The 20,370-nt window shown below is 43.9% G+C and overlaps 1 protein-coding gene across 5 annotated transcripts in view; it reads left to right on the top strand.

Annotated features, from left to right (window-relative positions):
* The first annotated feature begins 6,109 nt into the window (after positions 1-6,109).
* The window catches only part of b3gat1a (beta-1,3-glucuronyltransferase 1 (glucuronosyltransferase P) a), a 96,197-nt gene continuing 81,936 nt past the window's right edge, over positions 6,110-20,370 (top strand). For 4 of the 5 annotated variants that reach the window (XM_061681780.1, XM_061681779.1, XM_061681781.1 and 1 more), the window contains exon 1: positions 6,110-6,535. The gene's annotated coding sequence lies outside the window, so the exon portion shown is untranslated. The remainder of the gene's footprint in view (positions 6,536-20,370) is intronic. The other variant, XM_061681784.1, reaches the window with a different exon arrangement.

Below are 20,370 nucleotides of genomic sequence, written 5' to 3' on the forward strand. Positions count from 1 at the left end.
TTGATAAAACATTTTATTTTGTTCATTTTGATTGGCTTGTACATGCATACCTCCTTGCATGATTGTGGCTGTATATTAATGCAAACTTCGAGTTCAGCCATGAATCCAGTCAGAGTGACATGCATTTATATATCAGATATAATAATTTTCTACATTGTGCAAATAACTTTGACTGGGTTGAGCTCTCTTTATAGTCTGTCAGGACATCAGATATGAAGATGACCACTGAGGCTGCCCTATCACGCTCACCTCCAGAGGCAATCTGGAAACTTCTGTTCCATTGCCTTTGTTTGAGTGTGCAGATGACCGTGATTTAACTCTGTTTAGGACCATTCGTGTTTTCGTGTGTGCGGTAATGCAGATGTTCCTGCTTCTAAGGCTTTACACGATCAGGATTCACTCGTTTTTGCCGCCGTTCTGACCGCTGTCCAAATTTAGGCTCAATACGTTTATACCACACGGACCGTTTGTCGTGTCTCCCTGCGTTATCTGTTTTTGATTCTCTATGGTGGTGAGTTCCTTTAGTTTCGTATGTCTCGCCATCACATGCTCTGCCATTTAAGTAAAATTGTTTGGACCTCTGACCTGGAGTCTATTTTTTGAGATCGGCCCTTACGGCATTGCCGATCGTGACAGTATCGTATTAAAAGTATGTGAACATACCTCAAGCAAACCTTGAATGAACATCCTTTGCTGAGCAATGGTGACCAAAACCGCACATTTTCCCCCATTTTGTTCTTATAATACACTCTGCACGATCAATTGGTGTTGTCGTCACCATGGTAAGAAGTGTATCTGGTCGCATTTCAGTTAACAAGATAAAGCCCAGTGATTGTAAAAGACGGGATGCGGTGGTTTCGGAGCACATGTTTTATTGTAGTAGTCTGACATAGTGCAATCGTGAAAGACCAAATTTGTCTTGTAGTCTGAGCCAGGCATTACGTGTTGTCTGACTCAGACGTGTTGTCTGTCCCACACCACAGACATGTTTAAAAAAATATATATATATTGGTGGCGGGGCGGCACGGTGGCCGACTGGTTAGAGCGTCAGCCTCACAGTTCTGAGGACCCCGGTTCAATCCCCAGCCCCGCCTGTGTGGAGTTTGCATGTTCTCCCCGTGCCTGCGTGGGTTTTCTCCGGGCACTCAGGTTTCCTCCCACATCCCAAAAACATGCATTCATTGGAGACTCTAAATTGCCCGTAGGTGTGAATGTGAGTACGGATGGTTGTATGTTTGTATGTGCCCTGCGATTGGCTGGCAACCAGTTCAGGGTGTACCCCGCCTCCTGCCCGATGACAGCTGGGATAGGCTCCAGCACGCCCACGACCCTAGTGAGGAGAAGCGGCTCAAAAAATGGATGGATGGACGGATGGATATATATTGGTGCTCAGATATTTACAGTTCTATGTCAAAAGACACACGATAAGGCTAAAAAATAAACTAGCTTTTGGATTCAAATATACTGTGCACGACGACGACGCGAAGTAAATGCCGGCGAGCTATGACATTAAAGCCGATCAGCATAAAATATAGCATAATTACCGATCAGATCCGTGTAACGTCTACTTCTAAATGTGCCAAATAACAGTCATTTGTCTGTTTTTGTTTTTTTCATACTTGTTTTCATCAAACTATTATTACGGAAATATTTTGAGAAAAATGTGTATTTATGCCTAGGACCTGATTTACGATCCAAAATAGCAGGCGATAAATTGTGTGTTCACTCACTATAGCAGGTTGCACGCACGCTGTTGGCAACAGGTGGAAAAGTGATGTAGACCTCCATATTTCAAACAGGATTTTCTTGCATTTCAGGTAGCGCTGATGGGTTTCACTATGGAACATTTAGGAGAGTGATATAATTGGCAGTGTTATTGGAAGAGGCAAAAAATACATATTACTGAGTTACGGAAAATAAATCGATTGCTCTGATAATTTTCATAAAGCCGGCAACCACATACGTAAAAGCCATCCTTTGTTTGGCCTTTTGACAGTTTCTTTGTTCGTACATGTGGCTAAAAAGCGAAGCGTGGAGGGTTTCTGCTGTCGAAAGGCGTAGTCAATGAATGGAGCCAACAGCCTCTGAACTATCCACACTCTTTCCATTTATTTCTCATTGTTTGTATATCTTTGTATTATTATGATATAGTAATGGCAGTCTGCTTCTTCTTTGCAAACCATGTTGTTTGTATATAATTTTGGGATGACAAATAATGGAGTAAATGTGCAATGAAAGTGACTCTTGAAAAAAAAATCACACCAATTTATAAAACATTTTTAAGTTCAATGTGACAAAATGTTGACGTTATTGTCAATGTGACAAACGGCCACCACAAATGGTGTTGATATGAAATATTTAAAATGAATACAAGCAATACTTTGAAGGCCAATACAATACAAATAATATTGATCAAGCAAAATACTGTTCAGTTCAACAAGCTTCCAAGGATCATCTATTTGAGTGGGTTTGGCTTTTTCCTTGGCTTTTTTGCCTCCCTATGTCTCGAAGATAAAACTTTTCAGATGATTTTAGTGAGCGGCAAAAAAATTGGGGACAACATGAGGTGTACTGGCTGTTCCACCAATATTAAGAATACTGAAGTAGGGTTGTGATGACACCAACAGACACTACTCTCCATGTTACAAGACTCTTTTCAAGACATATTTTGAAGTTGTTACAAATCTTCCATGTTGCTTTAAAAGTGATGGATGAGTTTGCTTCCATTTTATGTGCTAAAACCAAATATGACCCGTAGATGTAATCATTTTTTGCCTCATTTATTAAAAGTAAAAACTCATTATATATTTTCAGCACTGAGCACAAACCTATGAAAGCTTAAAAAAGTAGTGTCGGCTATAATTATCACATTCTGATTCATCCCCACCCAGCACCAGCTCATGCGTGTTTTTTCCCCCCAGAGATGAAGCCTCTATGATACAGCCGCCTGATTTAGTAGATCGTTCCATCAAACATCTGCGTGACACCCTCACACCTTTTGATTCAGCAGCTCGAGTAATGAGAGTCCAAGCCGGCTGACTGACCAAAGCTCAAAATACTGCACGACACTTTGCAGCGAAATGTTGCAGGCAGGCGTTAAAATCTTCTGAGAGCTTTTCTTGTTGTCTAGACTGGCATCACCATATCAGTTAGTGGCTATATGCTTTTAAGCTGTAGTTTTAAATGTTGAACAAAAAAGCTGTGATTTTCTAAGAAATATCTCAACATGTGGAAGACATTTTTTTAAAAAGAAAAAAAAAAGTTGAAATATTACCAAAAATGTGTAGCTGCATTAAAATGAAGACTGTCGAGGATTTTGTTTCACGTTAGTGCTTTGTAACTTTTGAACACAATCATCAGTATGAACACTTCAATGTGATAGTGCAAAGCGTTGTCTGTTCTTTAGAAAGAACTAGACACATTGAAATGGCATCTTATGATAATTGGAAGTGTTTTAACAAATATGATATTGCCTGACAGCATGGTGAAAGCGGGGTTAGTACTTTCGCCTTGCAGTCCTGGGAATTTCAGTCTCAGCTGCGGCCTTATTGCGTGAAGTTTGTGTGTTCGATTCTGTTCTGAGTACTCCGGCCTCATCCTACATTCCAAAAACATACACGTTGAGTTAAATGAAGACTCTAAATTATCCATCGGTGTAAATGTGAGTGTGAATAATTGCTTATTTATGTGTGTCCTGTGATTAGCTGGTGACCACTCTGGGGTGTACCCTGCCTCGCTCTATATCCTGTGTTCGCACGTGATTTAATGCTTAGTGGATACACTGGGCAGCGGGAGCATGTGTTGCTTTTCAGTGGTTGCAGATGTGTGGTTTGCTCACGTAATGATAACGTTCGACCCCACGCTATGTTAAGCTGGGGTCAGTTGGGCCTGCAGAGTGGGGTGCAGGCATGTCCAATCAACCCAAAACATTTTAAAATGTTTGTTATATGTTTCATACTACAGTATTATCATCTGTATACTGTACAATTAGTCAAGGAATGAAAGGCAATTTTGGCTAACTTGAAACAATTTATATTATTCAGTACATGACAAAATGCAGTTTTTGCTGACAAACGAAGTAAAGAGATATATTTGAGAAATAAAGAAGTATGAGGCTTGAGTGTAGTCAGTGAAAATGAACTTGAATTGCTTTCAAAAGAATGATTAGCCACAGTTTACAATTCATGATTTAACAAGGGGGCAATTACTTTTTGACACATGGCCAGGTAGCTTTCAACAGTATTTTTGGTCTTAATCAATAAAATCACCGTTCATTTTATGTTTACTTGGGTTATCTTTTTCTTATATTTACATTTGTGTGATGATTTTAAACATTAATAAGGGGAAACTATGCAAAAAAATAAGAATTTGAGAAGGGGCCAATACTTTTTCATAGCACTGTAGCTATATATAGATAGAGAGAGATAGGAAGCTATATAGATATACAGTATATCTATAGTATCTATAAATATACCTCTTTCTATGATTTCTGTCTATCTAATAAAAAAGTTGATTATTTTTGTACAGCATCATTAAGAAAAAAATATTACAATATTTTGACTTGTTTTTGCGGCATTACCACTTCATGATGCCTGTTTATCACAAATACAAAATACAGTATAATCTTAAATACATCAGCTATCCAGTGCTTGAAACTCAAGAGGTCTCTCTGTGTGTTTCTTTTTCTTTTTAACATGCGATGCACACCTTCACCGCTACAGTCTTATTTTCCCTTGTGTAGCGTCCAGGGCTGGTAATGTCCCCCCACCTTTATGTTCCAATCCCCGAGCTGCCAGGAGTGCCAATTCTGCTCTGTTAGCTCACAGGAGGTGAGCTGGCCAAGAGGATGCTTCTGACCCTCCGACCAGACGCTGTCTCACCTCCGCTGCTGACAGGCGCTATATTCAGTGACGCCTGAAATGAGATGTTTTATGGGATGGAAGTGTGGTGAATTGGCATTTAGGCTAGTCGCTCTATATCATTGCAGCCACAGTCGTATATAGGACATTCACTGGTTAGCCACGGGGACTTACATTTCTTAAAATGTTGTATAGGTATTTTTAATGTTGAAAAGAGCAGGATCTTGTGAGGTAAAGGTAAAGGTAAACTGCTTTGCTGCAGCTGCTAATCAGGAAAGGGACCATTTAGGTAACTTCAAGGGCTGTTCAAAATGGCCACATAGACCTCAAAATGAGGCAGTAAAACCAAAACACCTCAACAAAGAATTATAAGATCCTTGACATTAAATGCATTCACATTTCGTAGAAATTTACAAGTTAATGGGCTACTATTTGACTCCAATAATTGTCTGTTATATAAAAAATGTCTGTTGTATAAAAAATATTGCAGTAAATAGTTTAATTTTAAATGCCTTGCAATGGGCTATATTGTTTTTTTGTTTTTTCCCCCATTTAGCTTTAACTAAATTTAGCTTTAGCTGTTTCTCATATGAAACAATAATTTAAAAAAATACTTAAAAACTCTCCCTTATCATATTTTTTAAGGCAGATTCTATTTTTACAATGATTTTATTGTGTCACATTAAATTGTGCAGGTGTACTGAATGTTTTGGCACCAAATGCAAAATGTCCCTCATCCCACCCAATCCCTGACGCACGCGTGCGTGCAGTTGTGCAGCCATCCCAGCATGAGGGAATGCTTTATGCATGATACATTTATCAACCGTCCAGCATTAACACACCCCACTGCCAAAATAACATTCTGTGGTATACAGTAATACAATTATAATGTTCTAGCTGTTCTCTTAAGATAACTTCAATCAGGGGTGTCGGACTCTCTCGTTGTCAACAGCATGCATAGACAAACATCTTAACACAGAGAAACCAGGAATGATACGATTTCAGCGCATTTTACCCAGACTACCTTCATGCGTTTTCCCAATTGCCTTCTTTTTCTTCCTCTCTGTTCTCTCACATTCTCTCGATTTCCTTCTTCTATTTCCCTCCTCAGAGCGGCAACCGACCCTATTCTGAGGTTTTAATGGTACATGCCATTAGAAAGCCCATCTCTAGAAGGGAGGAGGAGAAAGAGGGGTGGTCTCAGTCTCAGCTAAGAGGCTACTTTAGTCCCCCCCCTCACCACCCTTCCTTTAGCATAAGCACATTCACATATGCCTTCACACGCGTAGAGCCGCATCATCCGTCTCGACAGAGCGGTCGGTTTCAGTGTGGACCAGCCGGTAGCAGAGAGGCAGAGGGGGACAAAAGCAAAAGGGAGGGAGGAATAGAAAGAAAGGGTGTGAAGCCGCTGAATAAAACACTCCTGAAGAGGAAAAAAGGAAAAGGAAGAAAAAACATCCTGGGAGTTCTAAAGGGGAAAAAACATCTCCATAATGAGGATGAGAGAATAAAAGAAAAGGATGGTTTGAATGCAGAAGGAAGAAGAAGAAGAAGAAGAGGGACCAAAACAAAGCATGGACAAAACCAGGAATTCTGGAATGAATGGGAGTCCTGCTTGCCTGCCGCACGCACACACGTACTGGGAATAGCAGTCGCTCACTGAAGTCGCTGAAAAGGTAAAGGAAAAAAAACAACTCAATTTATCTTCCTGTTTCCTCTGTCTGATGTCCCACTTGAAAGGATGCAAAGGAGCTTTGGCATACATGAGCCAATTTCCATGCTGATCAGGCGACAAGGAGGAGATTGCCATCTTTGTCCCCGTGGTTGCGGTTGTGCACGGCACAGGGGGAAGAGTACGAGCGGGAGACGGAGAGGGAAGCTGTATTGCATGCGTGCCAGCTGCAGGGAGGGCTTTGGGAACTGCTTGCAAGAAGAAGAAGAGTCTTGATGAGAAAGACGGGGCGATAATCCTCGGGATGAGCATGCTGAGAGAGCAATTGTGGCGATTTGCTCTTAACTGAGCAGCTGAGCAGAGGCACATAAGGTCTGCTTATTTTGGATTGTGTGAGCTAAGATGATGAATCCACAGTCCAATATCTAGACAGGATAGAAGTTTAATCTGGTGAGAAGGCTGCACACATCGCGGGGAGTTTTCCCAAGCTCAAAGCCTGACAGACCCACTTTCACTTGTGACCCAAGGGAGCAGCGCGCAACCTTTTTCTCGCTTAACAACTTGTCTGTAGAGGCAAACAAAAACAGGTGCAGAAAAGGGGAAGCTTGAGTGGGCTGTACGATTGCTTTTCTGACATCTGCCCAGGAAGAACCTTGACCATTTGCGATAAGATTTGTGATAGACTCGGTAGCCTTTAAAAGCATATTGTCAACCATATTCTGCCATATGACATCATCCAGTCTGCTAGGAAAAAGTAGAGCATACAGTAAAAAGTACAGAATTGATAAAGTCGGGTGCAGTCTATTATGGGTCTCAGAATGATCTTTTCGGATTTTTAAACCGTTTTAGAAATAGAAATGAGCCTTTCTCGGGTCAAACTCACCTCTTTTTTTTGTCACCATTCTGTAACCCTAACCCTGAAAATGTAAATTTTTCATAGAACTTGTCTTCATTACGAACAAAGATGAACTCTGGACTGCAGGTAATCATGGTTTTAAAAAACATTAGTTGTGAAAGAAGATTATTGGTTTGTAGTTTGCGTCTCGGTTCTGGCCTTCCTATGTGGTGTTTGCATGTTCTCTCCATGCTTGCACGAGTTTTCTTTGGGTACACCTGCGTCTTTCAGTAATCCAAAAACATGCACGCATGATACGTTCAGGTATAAGGACAAGCCTTAGCTCACTGCAAAAATACACATGATGACACAGGTAAATACATATTTGTACAGCTTGATGGACTACAATAATAGAGAGGCTCTTGGAGCATACTTACACCAAGAGTAAATATAAGTTAACTATAGCTAATAGTAAAAACAAAAACAAAAAAAACTAATCCAACAACATCAGAACACTGTAGGCTCTTATTTTGTAGACAGGGCATCTGCGGTGGGGTGCGAATGTCACAAATCCTGATTTTCCTGCAGATGTCACAATTTGGCAGACCGGTCGGCACCAAGCTGGGTGTTCCGATGCAGCAAGGGTGTGTCCTTGGACATGTTCCTGGTGGAGTGACAATTTGGTGGCAGAAAGTCAATCTAAATTAACGCCTGCTTGGACCACGTCCAACTCCTGGTGCAAGGTAGACTGCTGGTCTAACTTTGTTGAATTTTGTTGAATTCGATCAGGGCATAGACAGACAGATACTGAGCTCTGCGGACATACAGTCTTTAAATCACCAGCGGTTATCACCACCTCCTACTGTATACCTGCTCATATTGTCTGTTGCCACACCGGCCAGCGGTGACAATGCTCCAACTGCACAAATCGGTGTCATTATGCATTGTCCTCTTCTGCACGTCTCAGTTGAGACTGTCATTGCTTCACATATATAGGAAATGAGAGGAACCGTTTTGATTGGGCGTGGCTTAAGTCGGCTGTATACACTCCCAGAGTGGTGTAGCACGCCGAGCCCCAGATTTCCTGGGCTGCGCTGGTCCACGAACCCGCCCGTGGCGCACAGATGCGTCGCATGCCGTGCCGCATTTACACCGTTTATGAAAATAGGCCTCCAGTCTTAAATGAAATAATGACTGTGTATTATGACGGTGGTTCATGTTGTGGATGTGACTCATGCAGATCCTTTTTTAAATTCTTGTCTCGCAAGTGTATAAAGAAGTTCACAATATTTATTGTAAAAACAAAATAACATTTGATCTTAACATGTGTGAAGAGAGTTTTATTCTTCTATCAACACCATGAGACCAGTCCCAAGTGTTGCAAGAAAGCTGCACAAAAAACCACACCATTTATCCCCACTAGGGTCGCGGGCATGCTGGAGCCTATCCCAGTTGACTCTGGCGAGAGGCAGGGTACACCCTGAACTGGTCACCAGCCAATCGCAGGGCACATATAAACAAACAACCATTCCCACTCACATTCACACCTATGGGCAATTTAGAGTCTTCAATTAACCTACCATCATGTTTTTGGGATGTGGGAGGAAACCGGAGTACCCAGAGAAAACCCAAGCAGGCACGGGGACAACATGCCAACTCCAGTCCCTAACTGTAAGGCAAGTTCTAATCATTTTTATTTACATGCTTAAGATACTTAGCATCTCTCCCACAATGTTATTCCTCGCTCCTACAGCGTCCTTTGCAATAAACTAAGCAAATGAGGCTATGATGTCATCCCGCGACTTCTACAGACTTTTAGGACAGCCAATAGCTACTTTCCGTACTGAGGAGTTGGCAATATGGCTGGTTGCCAGCCATTCACTGGGAGATTGTAAGTTGATGGTCCTTCACGGGAAAACCTCTTGTCACTGAGGTGGGGGTACTCTCAAAGGTACTAGTTTTTGTACCCTTGAGTTATATGGTGGGCAACATGGTGCTTAGCACATCTATCTCAAGGTCAAGGGTTCTGCGTTCTAATTGTTGCTTGGGCTGTTGCTCTCTGTGTGTGTGAGTGTGTGTGTGTGTGTGTGTGTGATTGTATGTTTCCCCTGTGCACATTTCTAAAACGGCAATTACAGTTTCCACCAGTGACCCTGATCAGGATAAGGGGACGAAAATGGATGGACATCTATGGCTTACTAACATAGCTGTATCTTTTTGGTCCTGGCAAATGTATAAACAGGAAGCCAATAAGTATTCCTATGGGGTAGATTATTGTAGATTGTAGAGAGGTTTCTTGAGGGACATATTGTAAAAGGCCTCCCAGGCTGATGTATTTCTGAATGTAACAGAGCAAGCAAGCTCCAAGAGCTTCTCTATTATTGTAGTCCATCCACGTGCAAGCTGTATAAATATTTATTTACCTGTGTCATCATGTGTATTTTTGCAGTGAGCTAAGGCATTTAGTGCCATAGGAAAAGCTTGCATGGTGCGAATATGGTGCCAAAGGTCTGAACTCCAGTTTTAAATCCTTAGTCATGTCAGTATGCATCAGTCTAACCGGCTGGAAGTTCTGACTGGTCCAGTCGCAGGCAGCTGACACCCAGCATGACATCAGGCAGCCTGGGTAAAACATGCAGTGATTTATTTTTCTTTCACTTTATGTGACACAGAGACCAGTACTCACTGGCCTCTTTATTAATGCAACACAATACATTCATTCAACATAATAATGTTCAGTTAATCTCATTTTAGAAATAATTATACATTAGTGTGCAATGCGGGAGCTATTTCAATCCAGTAGCTGTCACTTACACACTGCGCGGTGGTTTGAACCCTTCAGTGGTGTCTCCTCATTCAATCCATTCTATGAAATACCCGTCTGTGAATTCCTTTACATACCCAACTAATGCAACTGCTACTGTTTTACTCTGCTTCTCATTTGTCTGATACAGTAAAATATCAGGGCTGTTCCTCCTGTTCTATATCTTCCATGCAGTGAAAGGAGTCTGTGTACTGTATATAAAATACTTTATGTGTGTGCATGTGTTGCCCCCAGCTGTTTGCAACACTGGTGTCAGCATGCTCCTATGGCACTGCACTCTTTGACCGTGCATATATTTAGTTTCTGCTCAGTGTCCACGTCACTTATGGAAGCGGACAGTTCGTCATGTCAACTGAGCTCATAGCTGAAGGGATCACAAATACATAACGTGGGTCTGTAGTTATTGTACATACAAGAGAACTAAATGGAATTTTGAAAATTTCGTAAATGAATGACTTAGCAAAATTAAATTCAACATTTTTTGACATGACAGAACCCTATGAAAATTGAAGGGAGTAAAACCCAATTAGGGTATGACCTACCTCCAGTTTTGCTTTGTGTCAAATAAAATCAAAATCAGCAGGATTCTTGTTTTAACCTCAAGCAAAGACAAAGATGGTTGAAAAGTTGTAACTGATCAAAAGCTTGAAAGGGACAGTTTTGAACTTCCATATTTTACTATTTGTACAACATAGCAACATAATTATACACTGCAACACATGGTGCCGTTCAGGTGTTGAGCAGCATGTTGTCATGCATGTATGACACACAAGCACACACACACACACACACATGCACACACACAACTCATCAGTGATAGCTCGGCAGCATTTCACACATCATTGCGCAGTGTAATAACATGTATGAAGTCTGACAAGAAGGTGGGATTAGGCTGTGTGCAAATGTTTGGGAGGCTAATAACAAGACAGTGGAGGTTTGACGCAGGGGGCAGCATGTGGGCGCCTGTAAGGTAAGCTCACCTGCACAGAGAGAAAAAGGCAGCAGTGGAGGCTGCAGAGGCTAAAAATGAAAGTGGTGGACGCTCAACATCTCTAAATATAAAATAGAGCCTCCTCTGCAAACGAGGTGTTAGTGGCTCTAGTTTCACTGGTAACAAGAACAACTGCTTTTCACAATGAAGACACTGTTTTCTCACTAAAATCGCCCGCATTAGCTTCATGCACAGTGTATAAATTGTTTGACTGAAAGAAGGATTTTGAACCCAAGTCATGTGTAAATAAGAACCTTGTAGTAAGATTGTTGTACCTTGTGGGGTTGCAGTCCATTGGACGCTACACGCGGTTCTGGCTGCAGGTTAGCACAGACACAATAAATTAGAGGCGGAAATCATGGAGTAATTTGAAAAATAATATTTCGCCATGATAGCGATAATATTACCATATGTGTCTGTAAAAGTAAAGGAGTAACATTTATTAAAAAAGAAAACTGCAGAGACATAAAACTTTGCTTGAATATAAAATAATAATATTTCCATAATTTCATAGTACAGTGATGTTTGTTTTAATTGATTCATCTGTCAGTTCATTTGTTTTCATTTTTTTCCCCAATTAATCGATGTCCCTTGTCCCTTTAGGGGTCGCCACAGCGTGTCATCCTTTTCCATGTAAACCTCCATCTCCTGCATCCTCCTCTCGAACACCAACTGCCATCATGTCTTCCCTCACGACATCCATCAACCTTCTCTTTGGTCTTCCTCTAGCTCTCTTGCCTGGCAGCTCCATACTCATCATCTTTCTACCAATATACTCACTATTTCTCCTCTGGACGTGTCCAAACCATCGAAGTCTGCTCTCTCTAACTTTGTCTCCAAAACATCGAGCCTTGGCTGTCCCTCTGATGAGCTCATTTCTAATTTTATCCAACCTGGTCACTCCGAGAGCGAACCTCAACATCTTCATTTCCACTACCTCCAGCTCTGCTTCCTGTTGTCTCTTCAGTGCCACTGTCTCTCATCCATACATCATGGCTGGCCTCACCACTCATCCTAGCATCTGTCACATAACACACCTGACACCTTCCTCCACCCTTTCCAACCTGCTTGGACCCGTTTTCTTCACTTCCTGACCACCCTCACCATTGCTCTGGACGGTTGACCCCAAGTATTTAAAGTCCTCCACCCTTGCCATCTCTTCTCCCTGTAGCCTCACTCTTCCCCCGCCCCGCCTCTCATTCATGCACATATATTCACTTTTACTTCGGCTAATCTTCATTCCTCGTCTTTCCAGTGCATGCCTCCATCTTTCTAACTGTTCCTCCAGCTGCTCCCTGCTTTCACTGCAGATCACAATGTCATCTGCAAACATCATGGTCCACGGGGAATCCAGTCTAACCTCATCTGTCAGCCTATCCATCACCATTGCAAACAGGAAGGGGGGATCCCTGATGCAGTCCCACCTCCACCTTAAATTCTTCTGTCACACCTACAGCACACCTCACCCCTGTTCTGCTGTCCTCGTACATGTCCTGTATTATTCTAACATACTTCTGCCACTCCGGTCTTCCGCATGCAGTACCACAGTTCCTCTCTGGGTACTCTATCATAGGCTTTCTCTAGATCTACACAGACACAATGTATCTCCTTCTGACCTTCTCTGTACTTTTCCATCAACATCCTCAAGGCAAATAATGCATCTGTGGTACTCTAGGCATGAAACCATACTGTTGCTCGCAAATACTCAAATACTATCCTGAGTCTAGCCTCCACTACCCTTTCCCATAACGTCCTTGTGTGGCTCATCAACTTTATTCCTCTATAGTTCCCACAGCTCTGCACATCACTGTTGTTCTTAAAAATGGGCACCAGCACACATTTCCTCCGTCCCCCAGGCATCTTCTCACACACTAGAATTCTATTGAACAAGCTGGTCAAAAACGCTACTCTCTCTACATCTACTCTCCCTTCTCTCTCATTTTCCTCATTCATCAACTCCTCGAAGTATTCTTTCCATCTATCTAGCACACTACTGGAACCAGTCAACATATTTCCATCTCTATCCTTAATCACCCTAACCTGCTGCACATTCTTCCCATCTCTATCTCTCTGTCTGGCCAACCTATATAGATCATTTTCTCCTTCTTTAGTGTCCAACCTGGCATACATGTCATCATATGCCTCTTCTTTGGCTTTCGAATCTCAATGTATTCCTTTCGCCTCTCCTCGGTCCTCTCAGGACTCCCACTTCTTCTTAACTAACCTTTTTCCTTGTATGATTTCCTGTACTGTGTGGTTCCACCACCAAATCTCCTCCTCTCCTTTCCTGCCAGAAGATACAGCAAGTACTCTCCTGCCTGCCTCTCTGATCACCTTGGCTGCAGTAGTCCAGTCTTCTGGAAGCTCCTCCTGTCTCACCTCTTCCCGAAAAGCTGCAGAACACTCGTCCTGTCTCAGCTTCCACCACAGAGTTCTCTGCTCTGCCTTTGTCTTCCTAATCTTCCTCCCCACCACCAGAGTCATTTTACACACCACCATCCTTTGCTGTCTAGCAACACTCTCCCCTACCACTACCTTACAGTCAGTAACCTCCTTCAGATTACATCGTCTGCACAAGATGTAATCCACCTGCGTGCTTCTACCTCCTCTCTTGTAGGTCACCCTATGTTCCTGCCTCTTCTAGAAAAAAAGTGTTCACTACAGCCATTTGCATCCTTTTTGCAAAGTCTACCATCATCTGTCCCTCCAAGTTCCTTTCCTGGAAGGCGTACTTACCCATCACTTTTTCATCACCCCTATTTCCTTCACCAACATGTCCATTACAATCTGCACCAATCATGACTCTCTCTGTGTCTGGGATGCTCAGAATCACCTCTAGGTCACATCCTATCTGTGGGGCATAGCCACTAGTCACATTCTACATAACACCCTCAATTTCAAGTTTCAGCCTCATCACTCGATCTGATACTCTTTTCACCTCCAAGACATTCTTAGCCAACTCTTCTTTTAAAATAACCCCGACTCCATTTCTCTTCCCATCTACACCATCGTAAAATAATTTAAACCCTGCCCCTAAACTTCTAGCCTTACGGCCTTTCCATCCGGTCTCCTGGACACACAATATATCAACCTTTCTCTTAATCATCATGTTAACCAACTCCCGAGATTTTCCTGTCATAGTCCCAACATTCAAAGTCCCCACATTCAGTTCTATGCTCTGTGCTTTCCTCTTCTCTTTCTGCCGAAGAACCCACTTTTCACCTCTTCTTCGACTTCGACCCACAGTAGCTGTGGGTCGCCGGTGACGGGCGTTGTTAACCCGGGCCACAACCGATCTGGTATGGAATTATTTGGATGAATGCTCATATTTGTTTGAGAAAGTTTTAATCCGGATGCCCTTCCTGATGAAACCCTCTGCATTTATCCGGGCTTCGGACCGTCCTACAGTTTGCACTGGCTTGTGCCCCCCATAGTGCTGCATTAGAAAATGGTCAATTGTAATAATAATAATAATTGTTTTGCAAATGTCTTATTTTGTTAAAATACAAAGATAATCAGTCAACTTCCATCCATCCATTCATTTTCTGAGCCACTTCTCCTCACTAGGGTCACGGGCGTGCTGGAGGCTATCCCAGCTGTCATCGGGCAGGAGGCGGGGTACACCCTGAACTGGTTACCATCCAATCGCAGAACTATTATTTATTGCTTTATTGTTATGATAAATGTAATAAATATTTACTGACGAGGGGCTGAACTCTGAGAATTTGGGCAATTTTAAGGTCTCTAAACGATTAATGGATAATCAAAAATCATTATAGTTTAATTTGATAATCGATTAGTCATCAATTAATTGATTAAATATTACACCTCTAGATACAACATCGGGATATTAATATGTTGTCCTGCTCCTCCAGTGCTATTAGAAAAATGTGTGTGGGCTAGGCAAAGCCTTCCCTCTGGCAGCTTTTGTCCCTCTGGGGAGTGCGGGTGTTTGCCTGAGGTGCACCACAGCCGCGTGACCAGCAAGGCTGAATAATAAGATGCAGGATTTTTTCAAACTCCTGTGGCACATGAATTTATCAACATTTGTTTCAGCAAGCTTACAAAGGCTGCCATCAAGAGTAAAGGAAAGGACAGGAAAGGTGATGAGTCAGATATGAGGAAGAGTCATCGCAGTCTACACCATTACAATCACAAGAGTGAGGTGACACGAGTCAGATTGAACCTAGATTTGTTTCCTCGCTCTACTGTTCCCAGCAAGCTGATGAATAATGCAAGACAAAATGTGAATGCATTTTCACCTCCACCAAGTGTGACACTATATCAGCATGAGGCTGAAAGTTTGATTTATTGATAGTTGGTGACTAGTTAGTTATCAGACAAAAAACTACAGAACCAATTATTAAAAAATGTTTGTTGAGTGGTAGAAACCATTACAGTTTGGTGGAGATTGACACTGTGGTTTGCTTGCATTGGGGCCAAGTAGGGCGGTGACCCACCAGACCCAGTAAAATCCAGTGGATTAAGGTTTGTGTTGGGCAGTTGGCACCATCTGTGTAGTGTACATTACCACCACAGACAAGACTGGCATACAACATGACTGACAACCATGTTACGATTTTCAAACTGCGCTTGTCACGCATATACTGTATCTTTGGTGCCTTACTGGATGACTAACACTACTGAGTGCGATTGTAGTGCAAGGCTGGAGGCAGACGGCACCCATGAACATTCCTCAGGCCCATAGCTCTCCCATTCCACCAGATATTGAAACCCCCTCCCACAAACCGGGGGGGAGGAGGGGGCCTGGACTATGGGACCAGAGGGGACTCCCGGGCTGGCTTGAGTAGGCTGACGTGAAAAGCAGGGTGGACCCGCATCGACCTTGGGAGCCTCAGCTTCACAGTGACAGGGTTGATGATCTTTGTGATGGGGAAGGGCCCAATGAACCTGGGAGCGAGCTTCTTGGACTCCACCCGGAGTGGAATATGTTTGGTCGAGAGCCAAACTCGCTGATCCACTTTGTAGTTCGGGGCCGGTGTCCTCCGACGGTCAGCAGCGGCTTTGTAGGACCGTCCCTGGCACAGCAGCATCTGGCGGGCTCGCTCCCAGGTCCTCCTGCAGCGTCTCACCAAGGTCAATGCCGCTGGAACTGTGGACTCTGGGGCTATGGCAGGAAACAGAGATGGTTGGTAACCGTGCACAACGTGAAAAGGCGATAGACCAGTGGATGCAGAGGGGAGGGAATTGTGGGAGAATTCGACCCAAACCAGTTTCGGAGACCAGGATCGTGACTCCTGTGAAGAGTGACATCGGAGCCCAGTCTCCAGGTCCTGGTTCAGCCTCTCGGTTTGGCCGTTGGTTTCAGGATGAAACCCAGATGACAGACTGACGGTAGCACCTATGAGATTGCAAAACTCCTTCCAAAATTGCGAAATGAATTGGGGACCCCTATCAGACACCACATTCTTGGGGAAACCATGGAACTTGAAAACCTGATAAATCATCAACTCGGCAGTGTCTTTACCTGAGGGGAGTTTTGGAAGTGCAATGAAGTGTGCCATCTTAGAGAACCTGTCAATAACTGTAAGAATGGTGGTATTGCCTTTTGAGGCCAGTAATCCTGTCACAAAGTCTACGGAAATGTCTGACCAAGGACGTTGTGGTATTCGCAACTCCCCAGAAGGACGTTGATGAGAGAGCTTGTTAGCAGCACATACCTGGCAAGCATTGACGTAATCGATAACATCCCTCCTAACATTAGGCCACCAATAGCGCTGTTTGACCACTCATTGAGTCTTGGCCTTTCCCGGGTGACATACAGTTCGGTTTGTGTGAGCCCAGTGGCTGACTCTGCCCCTTAAGGTCGGAACCACATAAAGCCCGTTTTCAGGGCAATCTTCAGGGCTAGTAGTGTTTTTTTAACCGCAGTTTCAATGTCCCAAACAAAAGCGGAAATGAAACATGACTTGGGCAAAATAGTCTTAGGGTCGGACAAAGAAAATACGTGACAAAGCATCTGGCTTACCATTTTTAGACCCAGGTCGGTAGGATAACGTGAAATTAAATCTAGTGAAGAACAGAGCCCATGTAGCCTGCCTCACATTTAATCTTTTAGCAGTTTTAATATACTCAAGGTTCTTGTGATCTGTCCATACTAAAAACAGAGTCTGTGCCCCCTCTAGCCAGTGCCTCCATTCCGTCAAAGCCACCTTGACTGCCAGCAGTTCACGGTCACCGATGTCAATTATTTTTAGCTGGGGTCAGTTTTTTGGAGAGAAAAGCACAAAGATGTAATTTATCATCCTTGAGAGATTTCTGGGAGAGCACTGCTCCTATTCCGGCATCAGACGCATAGACTTCTACCACAAACTGCTGTTTGAGATCTGGCAAAGTAAGGATGGGAGAGGAGGTAAAGCTCGATTTAAGTTTTTGAAAAGCTGCCTGACAAAGCGGGTTCCATACAAAAGGTTTGTGTGGCAAGGTAAGATCATGCAAAGGAGAGGCTATAGAACTAAAATTTCTGATGAATTTTCTGTAGAAGTTTGCGAACCCTAAGAACCTTTGCGTGACGTGGGAGTAGGCCAATTAATAACTGCATCGACTTTGCAAGGGTCCATTTTGACTTCACCTTGAGCCAGGACGAAACCCAGAAGAGAAACGGACGCCTTGTGGAACTCTCATTTCTCAGCCTTGACATATAGTTGATTCTGCAGTAACTGCTGCAAAACAGAGCGGACATGAATAATGTGAGTCTCCTCACCCGGGGAGAATATCAATATGTCGTCCAAATAGACAAAAACAAACGTCAATGATGTCCTGCGTGACATGTTGAATAAGGTTTTGGAAAACAGCTGGAGCGTTAGTAAGCCCAAAAGGCATTACCAAATACTCATAATGTCCCGTTGGTGTGTTGAATGCTGTTTTCCATTCATCCCCCTCCCTTATCCTGACGAGATGATATGCATTTCTTAAATCCAGTTTGGTGAAAATCTGGGCTCCCTCCAGGAACCCAAAGGCGGTGGAGATGAGAGGAAGAGGGTACCCGTTTTTTACAGTGATCTCGTTGAGACCCCGGTAATCGATACAGGGTCGCAGGGTCTTGTCTTTCTTGTCCACAAAGAAAAATCCTGCTCCCGCAGGGGATGAAGATGGGCGAATGATGCCGGCTGCCAGTGATTCTTCCACGTACTCCTTCATGGCCTTGTGTTCTGGCCGTGAAAGAGAGAACAACCTCCCTCGTGGGGGTGTGGTTCCAGGCAGCAGGTCAACAGCACAGTCATAAGGTCTGTGGGGTGGAAGGGATTTGGCCTTGGAAAAAACATCTTTAATATCCTGGTAACAGGTGGGCACTTGAGATAAATCAGGATCCCCAGATGGGGTCTGTGGATTGTCCTTAAAAACATGACCCTGGACATCACATGGCGGCTTGAAACAGTTCCGGGCGCAATTGCTGCCCCATGACATAACCTGCCCAGAGGACCAGTCAATGTGGGGGTTATGTAATTTCAACCATGGCTTCCCTAAAATAAGGTCATGATTCATGGCGTCAAATACATGAAAACTAATGCGTTCCGAGTGAGAATCAGGAAATGTCAATGTGAGTGATCTTACCCATAAAACTGCCGTCTGAAGCATAGGTGTTGTGGTGGAGTTTCATTTGAAAGGTTCTAAGGTGCATACGTCTAACGAGGAGGGAGTTAAGCAAGTTAGCATCAGAACCAGAGTGAGAGAGAGAATACAGGTGTATGAATCTCTTGATCAGGAGCGCATAGTGTCACTTTAGGAAGAACCAGTGTGGGGTCTTCCTTAATGAAATTCAGACTCACCTCTCCCGTGCTCTTGCTACCGGCAACTTTGATGTGACAGTTGCTCACGGAATGAGCAGTAGAAGCACCGCCTTCCCTCAGCCGGCGTTGACGTTCCTCAGGGCAGAGACGGAACCTGCCCAGTTGCATGGGTTCATCCGTGGGGACGCTAGTCAGTGGGTTGAGACCGGAACCAGGGGATCTGCCTTGGTTTGGCTGGTCACCGAGGCTCGTCCTCCAAGTGCGCGGTGACGCAGCCTCCGCTGCTCTCCATCCAGCTCACGATCCAAAAGCCTCTTGTCGATTTTTACGACGAGAGTGTCCAAGTCGGTCGGCAGGTCTAGCGGGACTAAATGACGGCGGGGGATAGTCCTTGAAAAAAAGGCAAAGAGTAGCGCCCGATTATTCCAATGACTCTCAGCTGCTAGAATGCGAAACTCAATCGCGTAATCTGACTCCCTGCGCTTGCCTTGCTGTAAAGTGACAAGGGAACGAGCTGCCTCACAATCTGGAGTGGAAAATTTAAAAATTTGCTCCATAGTCTTTACGAAAAAAGCCCATGAAATTGCGGCTCCATTCAGCAGTAGCCCACGCCTCCGTACGACCAGTCAGGTGGGAAATGACGAAAGCGATCTTTGCCCACTCGGTGGGGAATGAAGCTGCCTGCAGCTCAAAGTGGAGTTCGCACTGCGTGATGAACGGCTTAATGTTTCCAGAATCTCCAGAGAACCTCTCCGGTAGAGAGAGCTGTGGGCAGACAGCAGCGGAGGTAGCAGGTGGCTGCTTCATATGGAAATACCGTGGTGCCAACTGGTTCCTTCCCTTGAATAATTTTCATAAGAAGTTCAAACTGCGAGGCCACCTGTCTCATCATACTGTCCTGATGCCTTGACAGTCCCTCTAGAAGGTGGAGGGCAGCAAGCTGCTCATTCTGCTTCGAGAGGCGTTGACCCTGCGCTTGAAGGGGCTTTGCGCACCGGGTCTGAGTCTGCTGGGTCCATGTTATGGCCAGTTCGTTCTGTCATGAACGGAACAGAGGATAGGACCCAAAAATGCACGACCCCAAAACAAATGGACAGTTTCCAAAAAGAGAGGTTTAATAGACGGGCATAGGTCGGTACACAGGCAGGCAATCCAAGAAAGGCAACAGTATCCAAAAACATGAGGCAAAGAGGCAAGGTTGATAATCGGAACAGGGTCAAATCTTACTGTGAGTCTGTGACGTGGAAACAAGGAACGCTGGAGCGCGACGACAAGGTACCACGAACTGGCAATGAGAGGGAATGAGACACGAGGTTAAATACAGTAGGTAATTAGGGTGAACGAGGCACAGGTGGTGAAGATGCTCACAGGAGCAGGTGTGTGTGAAACAGGGGGGAAGACAAAACCCGGAACACACACACATGACAGCTGCAGCTGG

This window comes from Phycodurus eques, chromosome 7 (assembly GCF_024500275.1).
Source record: "Phycodurus eques isolate BA_2022a chromosome 7, UOR_Pequ_1.1, whole genome shotgun sequence".
NCBI classification, from domain to species: Eukaryota; Metazoa; Chordata; class Actinopteri; order Syngnathiformes; family Syngnathidae; genus Phycodurus; species Phycodurus eques.